The following is a 24,563-nucleotide window of genomic DNA, read 5'->3' as shown; positions in this document are numbered from 1 at the left end:
TGGAAAGGATATTGAACTGCTAGCCGTGAGCATGAGACCTTACTACCTGCCAAGGGAACTATCACATGTTATCGTACTAGCTGCCTATGTCCCCCCCTCTGCTAAAGCTGACGCTGCCTGTGAAGTCCTCCATGCGGTTGTGAGCGATCTGCAATCCTCTCACCCCCATGCCCTGCTCCTAGTGTCTGGAGACTTCAACCACGTCTCCCCAGCATCCACTCTACCGGGCTTCACACAGTATGTAACCTGCCATACAAGAGACAACAAAACACTGGACTTGCTCTTTGCCAATGTAAGGGATGCATATAACTCATCTGCCCTACCACCCCTAGGCAGATCAGATCACAACCTGGTACATCTGTGACCCACATACACTCCACTAGTGCGCAGAGAACCGGTGGTTACCCGTACAGTGAAGATTTGGTCAGAGGTAAGCGTCGAGTCTCTAAAGGACTGTTTTAATATAACTCTATGGGAAGTGTTTCAAGACTCATTTCCAGAGGACATTGAGGGACTCACACACTGCATAACAGACTACATTAATTTCTGTGTGGACAGCACGGTACCAACTAGAAAGGTGAGGTGTTTCTCCAATAACAAACCATGGATCAACTCTGAGATTAAAACTCTTCTTAAGGAGAAAAAGCGAATTTTTAGGTCTGGGGACAAAAATGACCTGGGGGCGGTGCAGAAACAACTGATCAGAGAAGGGAAAGCCAACTACAGGCGGAAGATGGAACTACAGATGGGGGAGGGTAGAGTCTCAAAGGTCTGGGACAGCCTGAAGGTGATATCCGGACATAAACAACAACAAATGGCAGCTCATCAGATTGAAGGTGACAGGAAGTGGCTTAATGAGCTTAATCTATTCTTCAATAGATTCAACTCCAAACCAACTCCCCCCCCCCCACAGGCAACCCCCCCTCCCCTCACACACCAAGATCCAACCCCCACCGACGGGCAGCAAATCGCAATCCGAATGTCTGATCCTCAAGGAGTCTCTGGTGTGTCGGGAAATTAAGAGAATTAAGGCAGACAAGGCCAGCGGACCCGATGGTATAAGCGCAAGAGTTCTTAAAATGTGCAGTGACCAGCTGTGTGGAATTATTACGCACATGTACAATATGAGTCTAAAGCTCGGAGTGGTACCTCAACTGTGGAAAACATCTTGTGTGGTACCAGTCCCAAAGAAACCCAACCCGATGGACTACAATGACTACCGACCTGTAGCACTGACATCCTACCTGATGAAGGTCCTAGAGAGACTGGTCCTGACACACCTACGCCTCCTAGTGAGCTCCGTTCTGGACCCCCTCCAGTTTGCCTACCGGCCGGGCATTCGGGTAGATGACGCCATCATCCACCTTCTTCATAGAGCTCTCTCTCACCTGGAGAAACCAGGGAACACTGTGAGAATAATGTTCTTTGATTTCTCCAGTGCGTTCAACACCATTCAGCCAGGACTACTGAGAGAGAAGCTGAACCTTGGTGGTGTGGACCATCACCTGTCCAACTGGATCCTAGACTACCTGACAACCCGCCCTCAGTATGTGAGAGCCCGGGACTGTGTGTCTGACACTGTGATCTGTAGTACGGGGGCACCACAAGGTACAGTACTTGCCCCATTTCTCTTCACACTGTATACTGCTGACTTTAGGCACAACTCCTCCAGCTTTTACTTACAGAAGTACTCCGATGACTCTGCTATAGTCGGCCTTATCACTGATGGCGACGATAGGGACTTAAATCGGGAGACTTAAATCAGGATTTTGTTGAATGGTGCCAGCAGAACCAGCTCAGGATTAATGCTGGGAAGACCAAGGAGATGGTGGTGGACTTTAGTAAACGGAGAGGTGCTCCGACCCCAGTGGAGATCCAGGGGACATGCATTGAGATAGTCAGGACCTATAAGTATCTGGGTGTGCTCCTCAATAATAAACTAGACTGGGCTGATCACCTGGAGGCGCTGCACAGAAAGGGCCACAGCAGACTCTACCTGCTCAGGAGGCTGAGGCCCTTCGGAGTCCAGGGGACACTTCTTAGGGCCTTCTTCAACTCTGTGGTTGCCTCAGCCATCTTTTTTGGTGTAGCCTACTGGGGGAGCAGTATATCAACCAGGGACAGAAATAGACTTGACAGGCTGATCAGGAGGGCCAGCTCTGTCCTGGGGAGCCCCTTGGACCCAGTACAGGTGGTGGATGACAGAAGGATACTGTCCGTGGTGACCTCCATGCGGGAGAACAAATCCCACCCCATGTATGGGACCCTGATGGAACTTGGCAGCACTGTAAGTGACCGTCTGCTTCACCCCAAGTGTGAGAAGGAGCTATCGCAAGTCCTTCCTTCCAACCGCGACCAGGCTGTATAATCTACATCAGACCAAGCGAAGATCACTCCGCACAGAGAACTAATGATTATGAATGTCCTCCTTCTTTCTTCTCTGTTCCCAAGCTGCTATGGACTCCTAGTATATCTTTCTCAGCATATGTGTGTCTACTACTTCTGTAATATTTACTGCATATTACCATGTATCTGTATTACTATGCAGCTGTAACATACTGAAATTTCCCCACTGTGGGACTATTAAAGGATTATCTTTAAAGTGAAAGTCCCACCCCCAAACAGGCTGCTATGCTAGTAGCATAGCCTACATCATTATTATTCTCCAGCTAAAAACTGATATATTATATATTATTGCCCCAGTTCCCTCTCCGCAGTGCCGCACACCCAATGTCCCAACAATCCCCCCATCCACCCTCTAACATCTTTCCATTGCCCCCTGTACCCATACCTCCCAACTTTTGAAGAACCAAGAGAGGGACAAAATGTGCGGCACGCTTTGCGCGCCGCGGAAAATTTAGCCCCACCCACTGTTATGTTGACTCCGCCCACTCATTAATTTTTCATGTGCCCGCACACTGTATAATCCTCCTACAGTCACCCGTAAATTATATGTCCCCCCTCCGTCTCTCCCCCAGCTTCATATACACCCTTCATCTGCCCCCAGATTCATGTCCCCTCCATCTCTGCCCCCAGATTCATGTCCCCTCCATTTCTGCCCACAGATTCATGTCCCCACATCTCTGCCGCCCAGATTCATGTCCCTCCATCTCTGCCCCCAAGATTCATGTCCCTCCATCTCTGCCCCCAGATTCATGTCCCCTCCATTTGTGCCCACAGATTCATGTCCCCACATCTCTGCCCCCAGATTCATGTCCCCTCCATTTCTGCCCACAGATTCATGTCCCCACATCTCTGCCCACAGATTCATGTCCCCACATCTCTGCCCACAGATTCATGTCCCCTCCATCTCTGCCCCCAGATTCATGTCCCCTCCATCTCTGCCCCCAGATTCATGTCCCTCCATCTCTGCCCCCAGATTCATGTCCCTCCATCTCTGCCCCCAGATTAATTTCCCCCACATCTCTGCCCCAGATTCATGTCCCCTCCATTTCTGCCCACAGATTCATGTCCCCTCCATCTCTGCCCCCAGTGTCATGCCGTTCTCTCCTTCATCTGCCCCCAGTTTCAAGTTCCACATTACACTTACCTTCTCCTTCGTTCCCCCGCTGCTCTCTGCGCACCTCTCTCTCTCTCTTACTGGCGCACAGTTGTAGACGCGATGTGACGTCATCACATCGCATCTACACTGCCGGGTAGCCGGCGGCAGCGGCGAAGCGAGGAGCTGACACAGGTCAGCTCCTCGCTTCAGCCGCATATGTGTCAGCGAGAGAGGCGGCAGCGGCGAAGCGAGGAGCTGACCTGTGTCAGCTCCTTGCTTTAGCCGCGTATGTGTTCAACTCAGATCTGCGTCCTCTGGACGCAGATCTGAGTTGAAATAAACAGGACATACAATGACTGCTGCCGGCGCCAGGAGGCCCGGGCCCCCCCCCCATTTTTAAATTTGGCCGGGTCCCTGATGCCAGTAGCAGTAGTACTGGCCTATCGGCGGCCCTGTGTACAGACATATACTCCTGTATATACCGTATTTTCCGGACTATAAGGCGCACATAAAAACCTACGATTTCCTCAGAAATCGTAAGTGCGGCTTATAGTCCGGTGCGCCATATATATGGATGGAAGCGGCGGCAAAGTCTGCGTGCCGCTTCCATACATACATAAAAGGCACCGTAAGGGTGCATTCACAGTACGGAACGCCGGCGTGTATCACAGCAGTACACGCCGGCGTTACAGCAGGGCTGCCGGACACTTCCTATTCATTTCTATGGGAGCCGGCATGCGAGCGCTCCCCATAGAAATGAATGGACAGACACTTCCCATTCATTTCTATGGGAGCCGGCATGCGAGCGCTCCCCATAGAAATGAATGGACAGACACTTCCCATTCATTTCTATGCGAGCGCTCCCCATAGAAATGAATGGAAAAAAGCAGTCCATTCATTTCTATGGGGAGCGCTCGCATGCCGGCTCCCATAGAAATGAATGGGAAGTGTCCGGCAGCCCTGCTGTCACGCTGAAACAGAACGTGAAACTTACCGAGCGGTGCAGGGCGGGCGGGCATTCAGGCCTCCTCTTCCTCCGATGTCCTGACCACTTCCTCCGGCGCTCGCGAACTAATGGCCTGGGCGCATGCGCAATATCATAATGCTTCTACTACTGCGCATGCGCCCAGGCCATTATCAGCGAGCGGCGGAGGAGGAGGACGGAACATCGGAGGAAGAGGAGGCCTGAATGCCCGCCCACCCTGCACCGCTCGGTAAGTTTCACAACATTACGTTTGGGCTCTATCAGCATGATTTTGCTGATAGAGCCCCTCCTCGCCTGCCGAGCGCTTCCAATAGAAGCGGCTGGCACGCGGGGGGTTAAGCGGCCGCTGGCAAAGTCTGCCTGCCGCCGCTTTCAAGAACATATAATGCGCACCGGACTGCGGCTTATAGTCCGGTGCGCCTTATATATGAACAGAGACGGACTATAAGGCGCTCATGGGCAATGCGGCTTATAGTCCAGTGCACCTTATAGTCCGTAAAATATGGTAATCTGTACTGTCACTTATATACAGGAGTATGTGACTGTATATAATATAAGTGACAGTACAGATTATATACAAGTGTATGTGACTGTATATAATATAAGTGACAGTACAGATTATATACAGGTGTATGTGACTGTATATAATATAAGTGACAGTACAGATTATATACAGGAGTATGTGACTGTATATAATATAATCTGTACTGTCACTTATATTATATACAGACACATACTCCTGTGTATAATCTGTACTGTCACTTATATTATGTACAGTCACATACTCCTGTATATAATCTGTACTGTCACTTATATTATATACAGTCACATACACCTGTATATAATCTGTACTGTCACTTATATTATATACAGACACATACTCCTGTGTATAATCTGTACTGTCACTTATATTATGTACAGTCACATACTCCTGTATATAATCTGTACTGTCACTTATATTATGTACAGACACATACACCTGTATATAATCTGTACTGTCACTTATATTATATACAGTCACATACACCTGTATATAATCTGTACTGTCACTTATATACAGTCACATACACCTGTATATAATCTGTACTGTCACTTATATTATATACAGTCACATACACCTGTATATAATCTGTACTGTCACTTATATTATATACAGTCACATACACCTGTATATAATCTGTACTGTCACTTATATTATATACAGTCACATACACCTGTATATAATCTGTACTGTCATTTATATTATATACACATACTCCTGTATATAATCTGTACTGTCACTTATATTATGTACAGTCACATACTCCTGTATATAATCTGTACTGTCACTTATATTATGTACAGTCACATACTCCTGTATATAATCTGTACTGTCACTTATATTATATACAGTCACATACACCTGTATATAATCTGTACTGTCACTTATATTATGTACAGTCACATACACCTGTATATAATCTGTACTGTCATTTATATTATATACACATACTCCTGTATATAATCTGTACTGTCACTTATATTATATACAGTCACATACACCTGTATATAATCTGTACTGCCACTTATATTATATACAGTCACATACACCTGTATATAATCTGTACTGTCACTTATATTATATACAGTCACATACACCTGTATATAATCTGTACTGTCACTTATATTATATACAGTCACATACACCTGTATATAATCTGTACTGTCACTTATATTATATACAGACACATACTCCTGTATATAATCTGTACTGTCACTTATATTATGTACAGACACATACACCTGTATATAATCTGTACTGTCACTTATATTATGTACAGTCACATACACCTGTATATAATCTGTACTGTCACTTATATTATGTACAGACACATACACCTGTATATAATCTGTACTGTCATTTATATTATGTACAGACACATACACCTGTATATAATCTGTACTGTCACTTATATTATGTACAGACACATACACCTGTATATAATCTGTACTGTCACTTATATTATGTACAGACACATACACCTGTATATAATCTGTACTGTCACTTATATTATGTACAGACACATACACCTGTATATAATCTGTACTGTCACTTATATTATATACAGTCACATACACCTGTATATAATCTGTACTGTCACTTATATTATATACAGACACATACTCCTGTATATAATCTGTACTGTCACTTATATTATATACAGACACATACTCCTGTATATAATCTGTACTGTCACTTATATTATATACAGTCACATACACCTGTATATAATCTGTACTGTCACTTATATTATATACAGACACATACTCCTGTATATAATCTGTACTGTCACTTATATTATGTACAGACACATACACCTGTATATAATCTGTACTGTCATTTATATTATATACAGTCACATACACCTGTATATAATCTGTACTGTCACTTATATTATGTACAGTCACATACACCTGTATATAATCTGTACTGTCATTTATATTATATACAGTCACATACACCTGTATATAATCTGTACTGTCACTTATATTATATACAGACACATACACCTGTATATAATCTGTACTGTCACTTATATTATATACAGTCACATACCCCTGTATATAATCTGTACTGTCACTTATATTATGTACAGACACATATTCCTGTATATAATCTGTACTGTCATTTATATTATATACAGTCACATACACCTGTATATAATCTGTACTGTCATTTATATTATATACAGACACATACTCCTGTATATAATCTGTACTGTCACTTATATTATATACAGTCACATACACCTGTATATAATCTGTACTGTCACTTATATTATATACAGTCACATACACCTGTATATAATCTGTACTGTCACTTATATTATATACAGTCACATACACCTGTATATAATCTGTACTGTCACTTATATTATATACAGTCACATACACCTGTATATAATCTGTACTGTCATTTATATTATATACACATACTCCTGTATATAATCTGTACTGTCACTTATATTATGTACAGTCACATACTCCTGTATATAATCTGTACTGTCACTTATATTATGTACAGTCACATACTCCTGTATATAATCTGTACTGTCACTTATATTATGTACAGACACATACACCTGTATATAATCTGTACTGTCACTTATATTATATACAGTCACATACACCTGTATATAATCTGTACTGTCACTTATATTATATACAGACACATACTCCTGTATATAATCTGTACTGTCACTTATATTATATACAGACACATACTCCTGTATATAATCTGTACTGTCACTTATATTATATACAGACACATACTCCTGTATATAATCTGTACTGTCACTTATATTATATACAGTCACATACACCTGTATATAATCTGTACTGTCACTTATATTATATACAGACACATACTCCTGTATATAATCTGTACTGTCACTTATATTATGTACAGACACATACACCTGTATATAATCTGTACTGTCATTTATATTATATACAGTCACATACACCTGTATATAATCTGTACTGTCACTTATATTATATACAGTCACATACACCTGTATATAATCTGTACTGTCACTTATATTATATACAGTCACATACACCTGTATATAATCTGTACTGTCACTTATATTATGTACAGTCACATAAACCTGTATATAATCTGTACTGTCATTTATATTGTATACAGTCACATACACCTGTATATAATCTGTACTGTCACTTATATTATATACAGACACATACACCTGTATATAATCTGTACTGTCACTTATATTATATACAGTCACATACCCCTGTATATAATCTGTACTGTCACTTATATTATGTACAGACACATATTCCTGTATATAATCTGTACTGTCATTTATATTATATACACATACTCCTGTATATAATCTGTACTGTCACTTATATTATGTACAGTCACATACTCCTGTATATAATCTGTACTGTCACTTATATTATGTACAGTCACATACTCCTGTATATAATCTGTACTGTCACTTATATTATATACAGTCACATACACCTGTATATAATCTGTACTGTCACTTATATTATGTACAGACACATACACCTGTATATAATCTGTACTGTCACTTATATTATATACAGTCACATACACCTGTATATAATCTGTACTGTCACTTATATTATATACAGACACATACTCCTGTATATAATCTGTACTGTCACTTATATTATATACAGACACATACTCCTGTATATAATCTGTACTGTCACTTATATTATATACAGACACATACTCCTGTATATAATCTGTACTGTCACTTATATTATATACAGTCACATACACCTGTATATAATCTGTACTGTCACTTATATTATATACAGACACATACTCCTGTATATAATCTGTACTGTCACTTATATTATGTACAGACACATACACCTGTATATAATCTGTACTGTCATTTATATTATATACAGTCACATACACCTGTATATAATCTGTACTGTCACTTATATTATATACAGTCACATACACCTGTATATAATCTGTACTGTCACTTATATTATATACAGTCACATACACCTGTATATAATCTGTACTGTCACTTATATTATGTACAGTCACATAAACCTGTATATAATCTGTACTGTCATTTATATTATATACAGTCACATACACCTGTATATAATCTGTACTGTCACTTATATTATATACAGACACATACACCTGTATATAATCTGTACTGTCACTTATATTATATACAGTCACATACCCCTGTATATAATCTGTACTGTCACTTATATTATGTACAGACACATATTCCTGTATATAATCTGTACTGTCATTTATATTATATACAGTCACATACACCTGTATATAATCTGTACTGTCATTTATATTATATACAGACACATACTCCTGTATATAATCTGTACTGTCACTTATATTATGTACAGACACATACACCTGTATATAATCTGTACTGTCACTTATATTATATACAGTCACATACACCTGTATATAATCTGTACTGTCATTTATATTATATACAGTCACATACACCTGTATATAATCTGTACTGTCACTTATATTATATACAGTCACATACACCTGTATATAATCTGTACTGTCACTTATATTATATACAGTCACATACACCTGTATATAATCTGTACTGTCACTTATATTATATACAGTCACATACACCTGTGTATAATCTGTACTGTCACTTATATTATATACAGACACATACACCTGTATATAATCTGTACTGTCACTTATATTATGTACAGACACATACACCTGTATATAATCTGTACTGTTATTTATATTATATACAGACACATACTCCTGTATATAATCTGTACTGTCACTTATATTATATACACATACTCCTGTATATAATCTGTACTGTCACTTATATTATATACAGTCACATACTCCTGTATATAATCTGTACTGTCATTTATATTATGTACAGTCACATACACCTGTATATAATCTGTACTGTCACTTATATTATATACAGACACATACTCCTGTATATAATCTGTACTGTCACTTATATTATATACAGTCACATACTCCTGTATATAATCTGTACTGTCATTTATATTATGTACAGTCACATACACCTGTATATAATCTGTACTGTCACTTATATTATATACAGACACATACTCCTGTATATAATCTGTACTGTCACTTATATTATATACAGACACATACACCTGTATATAATCTGTACTGTCACTTATATTATGTACAGACACATACACCTGTATATAATCTGTACTGTCACTTATATTATATACACATACTCCTGTATATAATCTGTACTGTCACTTATATTATGTACAGTCACATACACCTGTATATAATCTGTACTGTCACTTATATTATAGAAACACAAAAGAAAGGCGAAGTACAGGAGAATGAACATGTATAATATACCGTATTGTATAGAAACATAATAAAAAGACAACAGACAAGGGGGGACACAACACACGAGAATTAATAAGGGCCAAGGAGGAAGGTACAGGGGCACAATCGCAGCGCAACACCAGGGGGATAGGGATGGGAACATACACACAATGTCAATAAGCAGATGTACGTCAAAAAAGTGATACAAAAGTATACAGACAATTAGGTCAAGAATCTATGTGCGTAAATAATGTATCCCATAATAGCAATGGTAGCATGTAAACCAGAAAGAGCGACCCAGTCACATCCAGGGAGAGAGAGAGAGGTAATACAAGTGTACGTATATAGCATTACATACCCATGCTGCATCCAGACACTGCACCTACAGCAGAAGGCCCACCCCGACACACGTTTCAGCGTACGTGCCTTTGTCAAGAGTTGGTGCCATGATGCAAAGAGAGGGTTAAAATAGGAATAAGCAGCCAATCAACAGCTGTATACAGATCACGTGACCGGGGAGACCAATAACAGAGAGTACCGCCTACAGGATGTAGTCAGCGGTCACATGATGCAAACCATGTGACCAGAAAGATCATGTGATCAAAAGAATCAATGCAAAGAATACCGCCTACTGAATGAAGTCAGAGGTCACATGACAGTCGTCAAGGTAATAGTGATGCAAACCATGTGACCAGAAAGATCATGTGATTGGAAGAATCAATGCACAGAATAAAGCCGGAAGTCACATGGCGATCACCAAGGTGAGGGCGATATTATTATGTACAGTCACGTATTCCTGTATATAGTGTGTACGGTCACATATAATATTATGTGCGGTCACACAGGGTCGCTTTAACCATAGTGCAAATTGTGCCCTGGCACCAGGCCCTATGATTATGGGGGCCTCGGATCTGGCCACCAGCGTTTCTGTTCCCCTCACATCTGTATCGGTGAGCTACAGATGAGTCATATGACAAGGCAGGGAGCTGTAATGTCCTTACTCTGCCATATAATACTTACAGTAATGTCTGTGGAGGACGTCCCGGCACAGCTGATGATGTCACTGGACCGCGCCGTGGCCCGGACCTGCACCAGAGTGCAACAACAAGAGATGTCTACTGCTCCAGTCATCTGTAAATCATGGTGAGGTGAGTATAAATATTGTTGTTGTTTTTAAAGACAAAGGGAGCAATTACTGATGAGGGGGCAGCGCGGCACCTCCCATGAGATGACCGAGGCTATGTCAGGACCCCAGGGAGGGCGGCATTTTTGATTATCTAAGCCAGTCCAGGACAAGCTGTCCTGGACTGGCTTAGCACCGAGCAGTGGTTTGGGGAGGCCACTGGAGCAGCGCTGCTCCAGCAGCCTCCCCTCACGCTCAGGCAGAGAGCAGGTCCTCTCCGTGCCTGCTCTCTGCCTGCGAACGGCGCTAAGCCCCGCCTCCTTCGCTCCGCCACGCCCCGTGCGCTCCGTCACGCCCCTTCACTCCGCCCCCTCCTCCCGGGGTGGGGCGGCTTTCTGTAATTCACCTCGGGCAGCGAAAGGGGTAGGTTCACCCCTGTGAGGGGGCACTTAATTCTGAACATGGACACATGAGGGGGCACTTACTTCTGAACATGGACACATGAGGGGGCACTTACTTCTGAACATGGACAAATTATTCATAAGGGAGTATTATCTATAGTGGGAAAACTGTTATTTTTAAGGAGGGCTATTATGAGGGAGGAACTATTATTTATAAGGGGGCTATTACATTATAGAAATATTAAAAATAATAGCCCCCTTAAAAAATACAAGTAAATAAAAAAGAAATAAAAAAATGTCCATATATATATATATATATATATATATATATATATATATATACTAGCTTCTGCCCGCGACTTCGACTGTGTGCTATTGGAGTGAATGATCCGCCTATATTCAGCAAATTGCTTCGGTCGATGGTTTGCCCGATTCGGCGTTTTGGCAGCTCTTAAGCTGTCTTGCTGCTGAACTTGTTCCTCGCACCATGCCTGTGATTGTTCCGGCATCTCAGCAGCTCGCTGGGACGCCATATAATGAGTGTGTTGTTGGTGTTAATGATCCGCCTGCTCCGACATTTCGACAGCTGTCAAGCTGGCCTATCGCTGAACGCATTGCTTGTGCTGTGCCCAGGATCGTTCCGGCATCTCAGCAGCTTGATGGGAAGCCATATAATGAGTGTGTTGTTGGCACTGATGTTCCGCATGCTCCGGTGTTTCAGCAAATGTCAATCTGTCCTGCCGCTGAACTTGTTCCTTGAGTTGTGCCCGTGTTTATCTCAGCAGCTCGCTGGGCATCATATAATGAGCATGTTGCTGGCATTGATGATCCGCCTACTCCAGTACTGGCACTGAAGTTGTTCTTCGCACCATGCCTGTTATTGTTTCGGTATCTCAGCAGCTCACTGGGACGCCATATAATGAGCGTGTTGTTGGCATCTATGATCTCCCTCAGCTCCGCTTGAGACGTCTGTGACTTCTGGCTTCCTTCATAGCTCTCGTTCTTTGCGACAAATTAGATTTTCTTTTTCCTGGCATGTTTAAAATTTAGAAACTAGCAATTTGTATTAAAGGTGTTTTCCCATACAGTGTGTCAGCAGTGCCTGGAGCTGATCAGATAATATGCAATTGCAGGTACACTGAGAGTTAGCATGTGTTTACACAGAGAGATAACAGCCCTGGGACCTGAGATAAGGTTGCTGCAAGTGCAGTGTAATATAGTATGTGAACATAATTCATAACAGTAGTGAAGCCATGTCATTTACCGGGATAAAAAGTAGTCTATATTTTAATTGAGGTTACAATCTATCTATGTGCCAAATTTCATTCAAATCCGTTTGGCCGTTTTTGCGTGATTGAGGAACAAACATCCAAACTTTCACATTTATAACAAGGCTTAGTAGGATAGGATAAGAGGAAGTAGGATAGGGTAGGAAGGAAGGAGGAAGGATAGGAAGGAAGGATAGGATATAATAGTTTTTTTCTTAAAAAACCTTCTTTAAAAAAATAAATTCCCCCCTCATAATAGTTCTCCCTTATAAATAATAAGATTCCCTGTATAAATAAAGTAAAACTAGTATTTATAATAGGGGGCTATAAATGGGGACTATTTTTAAAAGTGGGATCTATAAGGTAGTACTATTATTTATAAAGGAGGGACAATTACTGATATTAGGGGACTATTATTTATAAGTGCAGGGACCCGGCTGCGTATTTTGTATGTTAATTTGACTCCACAGTTTAACATTAAAAAGCACTGATACTCACCTCTCCTTGCTCCCCTGCCACTGTGTAGGCAGTCTCTTCTCCTTGAGGAATGTAGGAGAGATGTGAGTGACGTCATCACATCGCACCTACAGCGCACGGGTTGCTGTAAGTCCTCCGGGCACAGATGAGTTGAATCTGGGACATACCTCCCGCCAACTGGGACTGCGGGATACAACCCAAAATCCAACACTGTCCCTCAGAATCCTGCTTGGTTGGAAGTTATGAAAATGCTTTGAAACTAAGCTTTTTACTATGGTCCAGCTAGTTCATAATGAAAGAACTTGTTCACCTCTAAGACATTTTTAAGAAGTCTCATAAGTCTAAGAATGTAAATTATACCAGGTGTAACATAGTTTGTTTTACTGAGGTTTACTGGAAACAGTGAACCAAAACCGTGGTCGGTAGGATTCGAACCTGCGCGGGGAAACCCCAATGGATTTCTAGTCCATCGCCTTAACCACTCGGCCACAACTACAACCTTACATTTCTTACTGTGATCCATAAATTCTCCGCGAGTTGTGCTGAGATCACTGATGTAGGTTTCGGTAGGTCACGTATCTGATGTGTTTGGCTTGCTTACGTGTAAGGTCTATGTGAAGCCTGACATCTGGGCAGGTTTCTTCTTCTTACGGGAGGCAGAGCGTAACCTTCAATAACTAAACACAACTAATCCTAGAGTACATAGTAAAGTTTCCTGTATACCTCTATAGAGTTTACATCTTTGGCTCTCTCATTTTTTGGCACCACACTACCCTGTATACAAACCCCTTGTTCTTGCTGTGTAAAAGATGGCCGTGAGAGTCATGATAAGGTTTTCTGGATGAAAACTTCCTTTTATCCCAAACCAAGGATCAAAAACGTGAACCCATTTGGGTTTCCCCCTACGCCAAGCAGCAGCACAAGATGGGGTATTCCTGCCCCTGTGTGCTGTTAGGACAGGTGGAACTTTTAATTAGCTAACAGTTTTTCCCCCTATAAGAGGCCAGAGCGACCTCCTCCCCCCTGTGTTTTTTTCTGTCCTATGCGACTGGACAGGTGGAGGAGGCTGTGGCCTCCTCTATGGTTTAGAATAAGGTGTCTTAGATCCTTTCTTCTCTTTCCCTTCTTTCTGAGTGAAAGATCTAGGTTTATACTGCAGTCTTTTGTCTTACCGGCCTTGTGCAGGTTACTGACTTTTTCAGCTGCAGTTCATTTATTGCCCTGCAGTAAGGTAAGCCGTGTCCTCTTTCAGCTTTCCCTCTGTGTTCACTGCAGAGACTAAAAGCACTAATTTCTATTTGCTATGGGCACTCTGTCAACTTCACAATATCGAAGTCGATTCACCGCCATTATGGTAAGATCCAACCAAATTTTTGTATTTCTTGCGGTTTTTCAATGTGCATTTAATTCCTAAGCGGGGACTATATGCTGTGAACCTAAAAGAAGGGTTCATATACCTATGTACTATCATTACTTATTAGGTGCATATTTGCTTATTGCTCACATGATGGTGGATGCTCTAAGGCAATTTGTTGTAAGGTTATGCATGTCTGCACTGCTGTCAGTACGGGGTCCTCCAGCTAGGAGCCCTTCATTTATTGTTGTCATCTCCTGGGTGAAGGAGTACATGCAGATTTCTGGTAAGGTTCCCTCTCCCAGTTTTCATAAGAGGTCTTACTTAGAAATAGAATCCCTAGTGGCTCAAGCTGTAGGGTTACAGACTTGTATGCCTGAATCCACAGTATCCTGGGTTCAATCCCAGTTGCACTTTGCATTTGTGATATAAAAAAAAAAAAAAAAAAAAAAAAGTTAATAAGGTACTTGTGGTTCTCATGGTCCATTCACATGGAGAAAGTCTCTAAACTTCATGCTGGACTCTGTCTGCTTGAAAATCTCCCTCCTCTAGGTGGGAAAAGATCATATCAGCAGTGCATTATTTATAGGTGATACAGCGGGTTTCCATCCTAACTGCCAAAGGTTACTGGATCTTATGTCAGGGTCTGCAGTTGCAGTCCCTTGGGCCATATAGCGCATGCGGCCTGCAGAAGGTAAGTCTGAGGCCTGGAATCACAACCCGTGGGGCCTGGAGGGGCTTCATTTTAAGGGCTGGATGTCCATGTCCAGATAGTCTGGACCCTGTTGACCACAGAGACAGCCCTCTCCGGTAGAGAGCGCATCTACAGGAGATTCCCATACGGGCAATGAGGAATTGGATGGAGGAGGCTGTGTCATCCAGCTGACAAAAAACTCAGCAGTCTGGGTCAAGCCAATTTAGTTATTCCTCAAAATTTGTCTTTCATCCAGGTGGTGTTCCATCTTAAGGACGGGATGTCCATGGTCCAGCTAGCGCTGGACCCTGTTGACTATAAACGCCCCTCTCTCACTAGTGGGGCGAATCTAGACAAAAGTTCCATAGGAATAAAGTGGAATTGGATGAAGAGTTCATGGTCCAGTTTACCTGGACCCTGTTGCCCACTGATGCATCCCTCTCTGGTGGAGAGTGTCCACGGTCCAGCTAAGGCCGGACCCTGTTGACTACCTATGTCTCCCTCTCTGGTGGAGAGAACATCCAGATAAGCGTTCCATAGGAGGAACATGAAATTGAATGTAGAGTCCACGGTCCAATTTATCTGGACCCTGTTGACCACTGATGCATCCCTCTCTGGTGGAGAGTGTCCACGGTCCAGCTAAGGCCGGACCCTGTTGACTACCTATGTCTCCCTCTCTGGTGGAGAGAACATCCAGATAAGCGTTCCATAGGAGGAACATGAAATTGAATGTAGAGTCCACGGTCCAATTTATCTGGACCCTGTTGACCACTGATGCATCCCTCTCTGGTGGAGAGTGTCCACGGTCCAGCTAAGGCCGGACCCTGTTGACTACCTATGTCTCCCTCTCTGGTGGAGAGAACATCCAGATAAGCGTTCCATAGGAGGAACATGAAATTGAATGTAGAGTCCACGGTCCAATTTATCTGGACCCTGTTGACCACTGATGCATCCCTCTCTGGTGGAGAGTGTCCACGGTCCAGCTAAGGCCGGACCCTGTTGACTACCTATGTCTCCCTCTCTGGTGGAGAGAACATCCAGATAAGCGTTCCATAGGAGGAACATGAAATTGAATGTAGAGTCCACGGTCCAATTTATCTGGACCCTGTTGACCACTGATGCATCCCTCTCTGGTGGAGAGTGTCCACGGTCCAGCTAAGGCCGGACCCTGTTGACTACCTATGTCTCCCTCTCTGGTGGAGAGAACATCCAGATAAGCGTTCCATAGGAGGAACATGAAATTGAATGTAGAGTCCACGGTCCAATTTATCTGGACCCTGCTGACCACTGATGCATCCCTCTCTGGTGGAGAGTGTCCACGGTCCAGCTAAGGCCGGACCCTGTTGACTACCTATGTCTCCCTCTCTGGTGGAGAGAACATCCAGATAAGCGTTCCATAGGAGGAACATGAAATTGAATGTAGAGTCCACGGTCCAATTTATCTGGACCCTGTTGACCACTGATGCATCCCTCTCTGGTGGAGAGTGTCCACGGTCCAGCTAAGGCCGGACCCTGTTGACTACCTATGTCTCCCTCTCTGGTGGAGAGCACATCTAGAGAAGCATTCCATAGGAGGAACATGAAATTAAATGTAGAGTCCACGGTCCAGTTTACCTGGACCCTGTTGACCACTGATGCATCCCTCTCTGGTGGAGAGTGGCCATGGTCCATCTAACGCCAGACCCTGTTGACTACCTATGCCTCCCTCTCTGAGGAGAGCACATCTAGATCGGCTGGGTAGGCTATTTGGTCTCATCATATGTCCGCCTGATCACGGCTTATCCAAGATCCATCGGTCCTTCAACTTGTTCAAGCCAGACAAATACGTAAGGACCCTCCCTCTCCAGGGCATCAAGCAACTTTATCTAGACAGCTCTCCCATTCGGCAAATCCTTGGCCCCCCACACCTTCACAAAGGTAGTGGCCCCGGTCGTAGCCGCCCTGCGCCTCCAAGGGATCTTATTGTCCCATAACTAGACGAATGGCTCCTAAAAGCCCGGTCAAAGGAGGTGCTTGCCACACAGTTGGAATCCACTGTGGCTTTCCTAAATGAGCTGGGCTGGCTAATAAACTGGCAGAAGTCGGTAGTGGTTCCATCTACCCCGATTCAATTTCTGGGTTTATCTTGGATTCTCTCAGCATGATGATCTCCCTGCCTCCTCCTTGGAAGGAGAAGATTGGTCAAGCGGCTCATCACCTATCCACAACCCGGAAGGTTACTATCAGGACCGCCATGAAGGTCCTAGGTCTCATGTCCGCAGCCATCAAGGCAGTTCTGTGGGCCCTATGGCACATGCGCCCCTTACAGTGCGAGATCCTGAGAGTCGGGAACCACAGTCCTTCGGGGCTACAGAAGCCTATCCAGTTATCCATCAGAACCCGTCGATCACTGGCTTGGTGGTCCCAGCTCAGAGACGGGAAATCCACGGTCCAGACATCCTGGACCCTGTTGACCACAGATGCCTCCCTCACAAGATGGGGAGTGCTTCTGGGGGAGACCCTGGTACGTGGGACCTGGAACCAGCTTAGAGAAGGCTCATTTGTCCAACTGGCGAGAGCTCACTGCGGTGCACCGTGTGCTTCTAATGTTTGCACCCCACCTGCAAGGGAAAGCTGTGAGAGTGAAACAGACAACTTAACAGCAGTCCGATATATCAGCAAACAAGGGGGGAACCAGATCCCCCTCGCTTCTGCAGGTGACAAATCTAATATTCTCCTGGTGGAGAGGAATCTTTCACAACTATCAGCGGTTCATATTCAAGGTGGGCGGAACATCCTTGCGGATCAGCTAAGCAGAGGCCTGGTGATGACAGGCGAATGGTCCCTAAATCCGGACATCTTTCATCATCTCACTGAGATGTGGGGTCTCCCCGAGGTGGACCTGATGGCCACCCAGTACAACGCCAAAGTGACAAGGTTTTGCTCCCTCTACCGGGAAGACAATCCTTTGGCGGTAGATGCCCTGTCAATACCTTGGAGGTTCAAACTGGCATACGTTTTTCCTCCTATTCTGATGATTCCGAAGGTATTGGCGAAACTCAGGCAGGACCAGACTTCGGCAATAGTGATCATGCCGTTCTGGCCAAAAAAGGGCATGGTTTACCCACCTCATCCTAATGAGTCAAGGGACCTACTGGAGGCTTCCACAAGTCCAAAACCTGGTAATTCTGAACTGACAGCTCTGCCAGGACCTGGACAGGTTCAACCTCATGGCCTGGAGGTTGACCGCATCGTATACGGAGATAGACGATTATCCCAGGCCGTTCTAAGAACGTTGGCCCATTCAAGAGCGGATTCAACTAACAGGAGTTACCAAAGGATCTCGGATAGGCAGCTTAATAACTCTGCTATCGAATCGGTCTTGGAGTTCCTACAGAGTGACCTGGATAAGGGGCTAACTCCAGCTACCCTGAAGGTTCATGTTTCAGCACTTTCCGCTCTTCTAGGGACCTGGTTATAACAAGATCCTCTATTAAAGTAATTCCTTAAAGGGGCCTCTAGGCTCCGCCCTCAGATGCGGCCCCCTGTCCCGCAATGGGACTTGGCTGCGGTTCTTCAGGGGCTTTGTTCTCCCCCGTTTGAACTCTTAACAGAAGTGGACTGGAGATATCTCTCCTACAAGGTAACCTTCTTGTTGGCAATTACCTCTGCCAAAAGGATTGGAGAATTACAAGCTTTGGCTGCCTCGGAGCCATTCATTACCTTTTTCCCTGATAGGGTTCAACTTGGGTTCATCCAGGGATTTTGTCCTAGGGTCGCATATATCTGCGCATATATTTGGATTGTACAGCTTCCTTTCGAAGAACCTGCTCATCAATACCTACGGCCGTAACAAAGGTGTTAAAGCCACCCTGTCAAGATTGATCAGGGAGGCCATCGCTTGCTCTCTTCGCGCTCAAGACCTACCAGTACCGGAATTGGACCAACTTCCCGGTCAGAGAGACGCTCGCTCTCCTTAGAGCAGATATGTTCCGCTGCTTCCTGGAGTTTTCATCTGATGTTCGCCAGACACTGCAGATTGGACTGGCGCAGCTCAGATGCCACAGCCTTCGGACATTCTGTCTTGGCATCTGCTTGCCAAGATCTCCCACCCTAGTTGGGATTTTACTTGCTAGATCCCCATCTTGTGCTGCTGTTTGGCGTAGGGGGAATGGAAGATTATAAAGATAATCTGTTTTCCCTTAGCCCAAACAGCAGCACAAGGCTCCCTCCCATTGTTTATGGTAATGTTTGTATTGTTATATTGCCTTTTATACTTTTTGACTAACACAGGGGGGAGGAGGTCGCTCTGGCCTCTTATAGGGGGAAAAACTGTTAGCTAATTAAAAGTTCCACCTGTCCTAACAGCACACAGGGGCAGGAATACCCCATCTTGTGCTGCTGTTTGGGCTAAGGGAAAACAGATTATCTTTATAATCTTCCATTGTGATACACTGTCCATCTTAGCCTGATGCAGGTGGATACGTTGATGCCTTCATTCATCAAGAGAAAATGTTGTGAAAATACAAGGCACTGCTGAGATTCGAACTCAGGATCTCCTATTTACTAGACAGGCGCTTTAACCAACTAAGCCACAGCGCCATGTCGGTCTCAACCTTGTGTTTCACCATAACAGAGATGTTATAATCTCTTGAGGTAATGTCGTGAGATTCAGTTTGAGAATATTTTAGGCTTGAAGCAGCTCATGAAATCCCATGACTTTCAATGATGATCTATATCTCTCTCTCTCCATACCCTCGAGTCTACAGAAATTCTATTCTATGCCCAGAACATCTCTCACCTAGACTTCTGCAACATTCTTCTCTGTGGCCTCTTGCGCGCCTCCAATCCAGTCTTGGCTGCCAGTTAATCCAACTCTCCCCTTGTATTTAATCAGCCGCTCCCTTCTGTCAATGTCTTCACTGGCTATCTATTGCCCAATTAATTTGGGGTTGAGGGGATATCGTCACTCCATAGGGAGAGACCACCATTTAGGTGTGTGGAGTCTTATTAAGCCATGAGCGCTCCACTATGCAAGGGAACGTGGGAAGAATATGCAAATCTGACTTCCATGATGTAATTAGGATATCAGTGCCTCAAGTTTGCACACCAATAGAGGGCGCTCACTGAGAATGTGCTAGTTTATCTTCCATGATGTAATTAGGAAGACAGAGTCTCAGTCAAGCAATCTAATAGAGGGCGCTCCCTTTAACATCATGCCGACCTCTGCCAGATCAGTCCTCTCTGCGCCAAGCTGATGAGATGCAAATACATCAAAACAGCTGTCCTTGGCTGAGAGACTATCTGGTATAATCCCAACATCATTGCAAACAAAGGCCTCTGAGAAGGTCGGCATGATGTTAAAGTGAGCGCCCTCTATTGGATGTCTTGACTGAGACGCTGTCTTCCTAATTACATCATGGAAGACACACTTGCACATTCTCAGTGAGCGCCCTCTATTGGTGTGCATGCCTGAGGCACTGACTTCCTAATTACATCATGGAAGTCAGATTTGCATATTCTTCCCATGTTCCAATTAATTCAGTGCAAGATATTAGTTATGACCAACAAAGCCACCCACAACCTGTCTCCTCCTTACATCTCTGACCTTATCTTCCACTATGGACCTACATGGAATCTCCAATTCTCACAGGATCTCTTCTGCTCTTCATACATCCTCCTCCAAGACTTCCCTTGTGTATCCACCATACTCTGGAACTCACTACTAAGACACATAAGACTGACCCCCACATCACAACCTTCAAATGTAATTTGAAGACTCATCTCTTTAGAATTGTATACAGTGGCATAACTAGGAATGGCGGGGCCCCGTGGCGAACTTTTGACATGCCCCCCCATCCCAACTGACGCCGAAGACCTCGACCGACCCCCTCCTCCGCACTCTATTATGTCCCTTACTGGCCCCTGCACACAGTATTATGCCCCATAGTGGCCCCTGCACACAGTATTATGTCCCTTACTGGCCCCTGCACACAGTATTATGTCCCTTACTGGCCCCTGCACACAGTATTATCCCCCATAGTGTCCCCTGCACACAGAATTAACCCCAATAGTGTCCCCTGCACACAGAATTAACCCCAAGTGTCCCCTGCACACAGAATTAACCCCAAGTGTCCCCTGCACACAGTATTAACCCCAATAGTGTCCCCTGCACACAGTATTAACCCCAATAGTGTCCCCTGCACACACTATTAACCCCAATAGTGTCCCTCTGTGGACACCCATAAACAATTATTATACTCTGGGGTCTTTTCAGACCCCAGAGTATAATAATCGGAGACCCGGGGAATAAAAACATTAAAAAAAAAACACTGTTGCTTCTTACCTGTTCCCCGACTCCTGTGCTGTGCTGTCCTCCTGTGCTGACCAGCGCTCGTGTCCTTCGTTAATGACGTCGGACGTCACATGACCCGGGAAGCATGCCGGGTTCATGTGACGTCAGAGACGTCAGACAACAGTAGGACGGAGGCCTGGCAGGATCGTGGAGAGGTAAGTAACAGTTTTTTATGTTTCTTACCTCTCCGGTCCGCTGATCATTATACTCTGTATAATGATAGCCTTTGTGGGGCCCGCGGTGTCACTTGCCGATCCCGGCCCAGCCAGGATCGGCAAGTGAATAGGGCCCGTAACAACCTATTAAAAAAAAAACGCAGCGGTAGCGGCTGTCACTGGGCCCCTAATGGCCCGGGCCCTGTGACAGCCGCCTCCGCTGCCTCTACGGTAGTTACGCCCCTGATTGTATACAATACACAGTAACCTCACTGCCCCTATACCACCATATGAAACCCACACCCAAATTTGCCCTGTGTGACTATACAAGTAAATAATTCTGTAACAGTATAGCGCATCCAAGCGATTCTGATATTGTTTTTTCGTGACATGTTGTAATTTACTGAGAAGGTAAAATTAGGCTGAAAGAACTTGTGTAAATGTATTTAAAAAAACCTCACAAATGCTGAAAATTTTGAATATCTTTAAATTTTTTCCATTTTCAGCTGCGATATCTCACATGCACACAATAATACAGAGCAAAAAAGTTAGTAGTTATATATGTTCCAAATGTTTTGTGTTTCAAGCATATTTGAAATAATTTTAGCATATTTGAGTCATTTAGACAATTTACAAGTTTATAAGCAAATTTTGGAAATTCTGAACATGTGATTTTTTTTTCTTGTACCAAGCTATGTTTGCAGACAGGAATAGATGGCATAATGACAGAACCTCTCATTAAATGACCCAGTTTGGAAAACTAGACCCCTTCATGTATTCTTTGAGGGGTATATTGATCAAATTACAAAAAAATAGAAAAGAACAATAGTGAATGTTACTTTATTTGAGGTACGTAACCTCATGCTTTAAAATAAAGCTAAAAGTCAATATTCAGTGCTAAAATATATATATATTGGGGTTGTGGTTTCTAGACCAATATCCTCAAGTTATGGTGTCATGATATAAATAGCACCCAATACATGACTAGTTGTATCTATATCCACCACCTGTACCCCCTGAGGGGGAATAGAGATATATGCGGGATCAGAAGGCTTGTCCGTATTATAGGCTTTGCTTAGCCGGCGTCCCTTAGTACCCCAGTATCGCGCTACCAAATGACAACCCCGTCACTGGTTAAAACAAGGATTAGACTGGTACAAAAAAACGTAGCTTAAAGGTACTGGTGGGGAGGCATTTGGATCGGTCACACTCGTATCACTCCCTGATGAGGATTTCCGTTGTCAGCATTCCATCAAGGATAGCTAGTGATTGACTATGGGTGATTCCCTCCTCCAAACTAGATCGTTGCAAGCTGCCTCAATAACAACTTAGTATCCCTATGGCTAGCTGCCACGTATCTACTTGCTACCACTATAGTGCCTAATGTACGCTACCACAATGATAGAAAGTATCTATCCATAGATATTGCAATATGGTCAATATCTATGGATAGATACTTTCTATCATGGTGGTAGCGTACATTAGGTATTATAGTGTTCCTGATTGACTGTCATAAATGCCCTTCTGACGGTGAAGAGCTATGGTATCTGGGGCACAATTTGCAGATGGAAGGAGCCTGCTGAACCTTTAGGATGAGAAGAGTGTTTATATGGAAAAATGGGCCAAAATCACACCTCTGCAATGGTGACCATTAGAGATGAGCAAACAGTAAAATGTTTGAGATTCAATATTCATTTCGAGTAGCCCCTCAATATTCGACTACTTGAATCGAATATCGAACCCTATTATACTCTATGGGGGGAAAATGCTCGTTTCAGGGGTAGGCAACATTCGATCAAATTATACTTACCAAGTCCACGAGTGAGGGTCGGGCTGGATCCTCCGAGAAGTCTTCTCCGTGCAGCGTCCCCACGGCATCTTCTGGCTCTGAAATCACTCTGCCCGGCATCAGGCCTGGGCAGAGCCGACTGCGCATGCCCGCACTACAAGCGGACATGCACAGTCGGCTCTGCCCAGGCCTGATGCCTGGCAGAGTGAATTCAGAGCCGGAAGACGCCGCGGGGAAGCTGCACGGAGAAGACTTCTAAAGGTAGAAGAAGAACCAGCGTTGATTGACCGACTGTATAGCATTCAGCCAATCAATGCTGGTTCTGCATCGAACTTTTCCATTCGAATAGCAAGTGGTACTCGACCGAGTACGAGTATTTCTAATACCGTAGTATTCGATCGAATACCTACTCGGTCAAATACTACTCGCTCATCTCTAGTGACCATTAGTGACTCCATACCGGAGGTGTCTTGAAGCTTCACCACCAACTAAGGCTTTTGTATTAAGTTTTAAATACATTTCAGTAAGTGAGGTCAATACTTCTTATACATCGTTTATGGACCTCTATGGTTTGAGTTCTTG

The 24,563-nt window shown here is 43.8% G+C and overlaps 1 non-coding gene across 1 annotated transcript; it reads right to left on the bottom strand.

Moving 5' to 3' along the window:
* Positions 1–20,210: 20,210 nt before the first annotated feature.
* Positions 20,211–20,284, bottom strand: TRNAT-AGU (transfer RNA threonine (anticodon AGU)). The gene has a single exon. It is a non-coding gene; the product is annotated as a tRNA-Thr (tRNA).
* Between the last annotated feature and the right edge of the window lie 4,279 nt (positions 20,285–24,563).

This window comes from Leptodactylus fuscus, chromosome 5 (genome assembly GCF_031893055.1).
Source record: "Leptodactylus fuscus isolate aLepFus1 chromosome 5, aLepFus1.hap2, whole genome shotgun sequence".
Classification (NCBI taxonomy): domain Eukaryota; kingdom Metazoa; phylum Chordata; class Amphibia; order Anura; family Leptodactylidae; genus Leptodactylus; species Leptodactylus fuscus.
The sequence above is the reverse complement of the archived record's forward strand: the minus strand, read 5'-3'. Positions and strand labels throughout refer to the sequence as shown.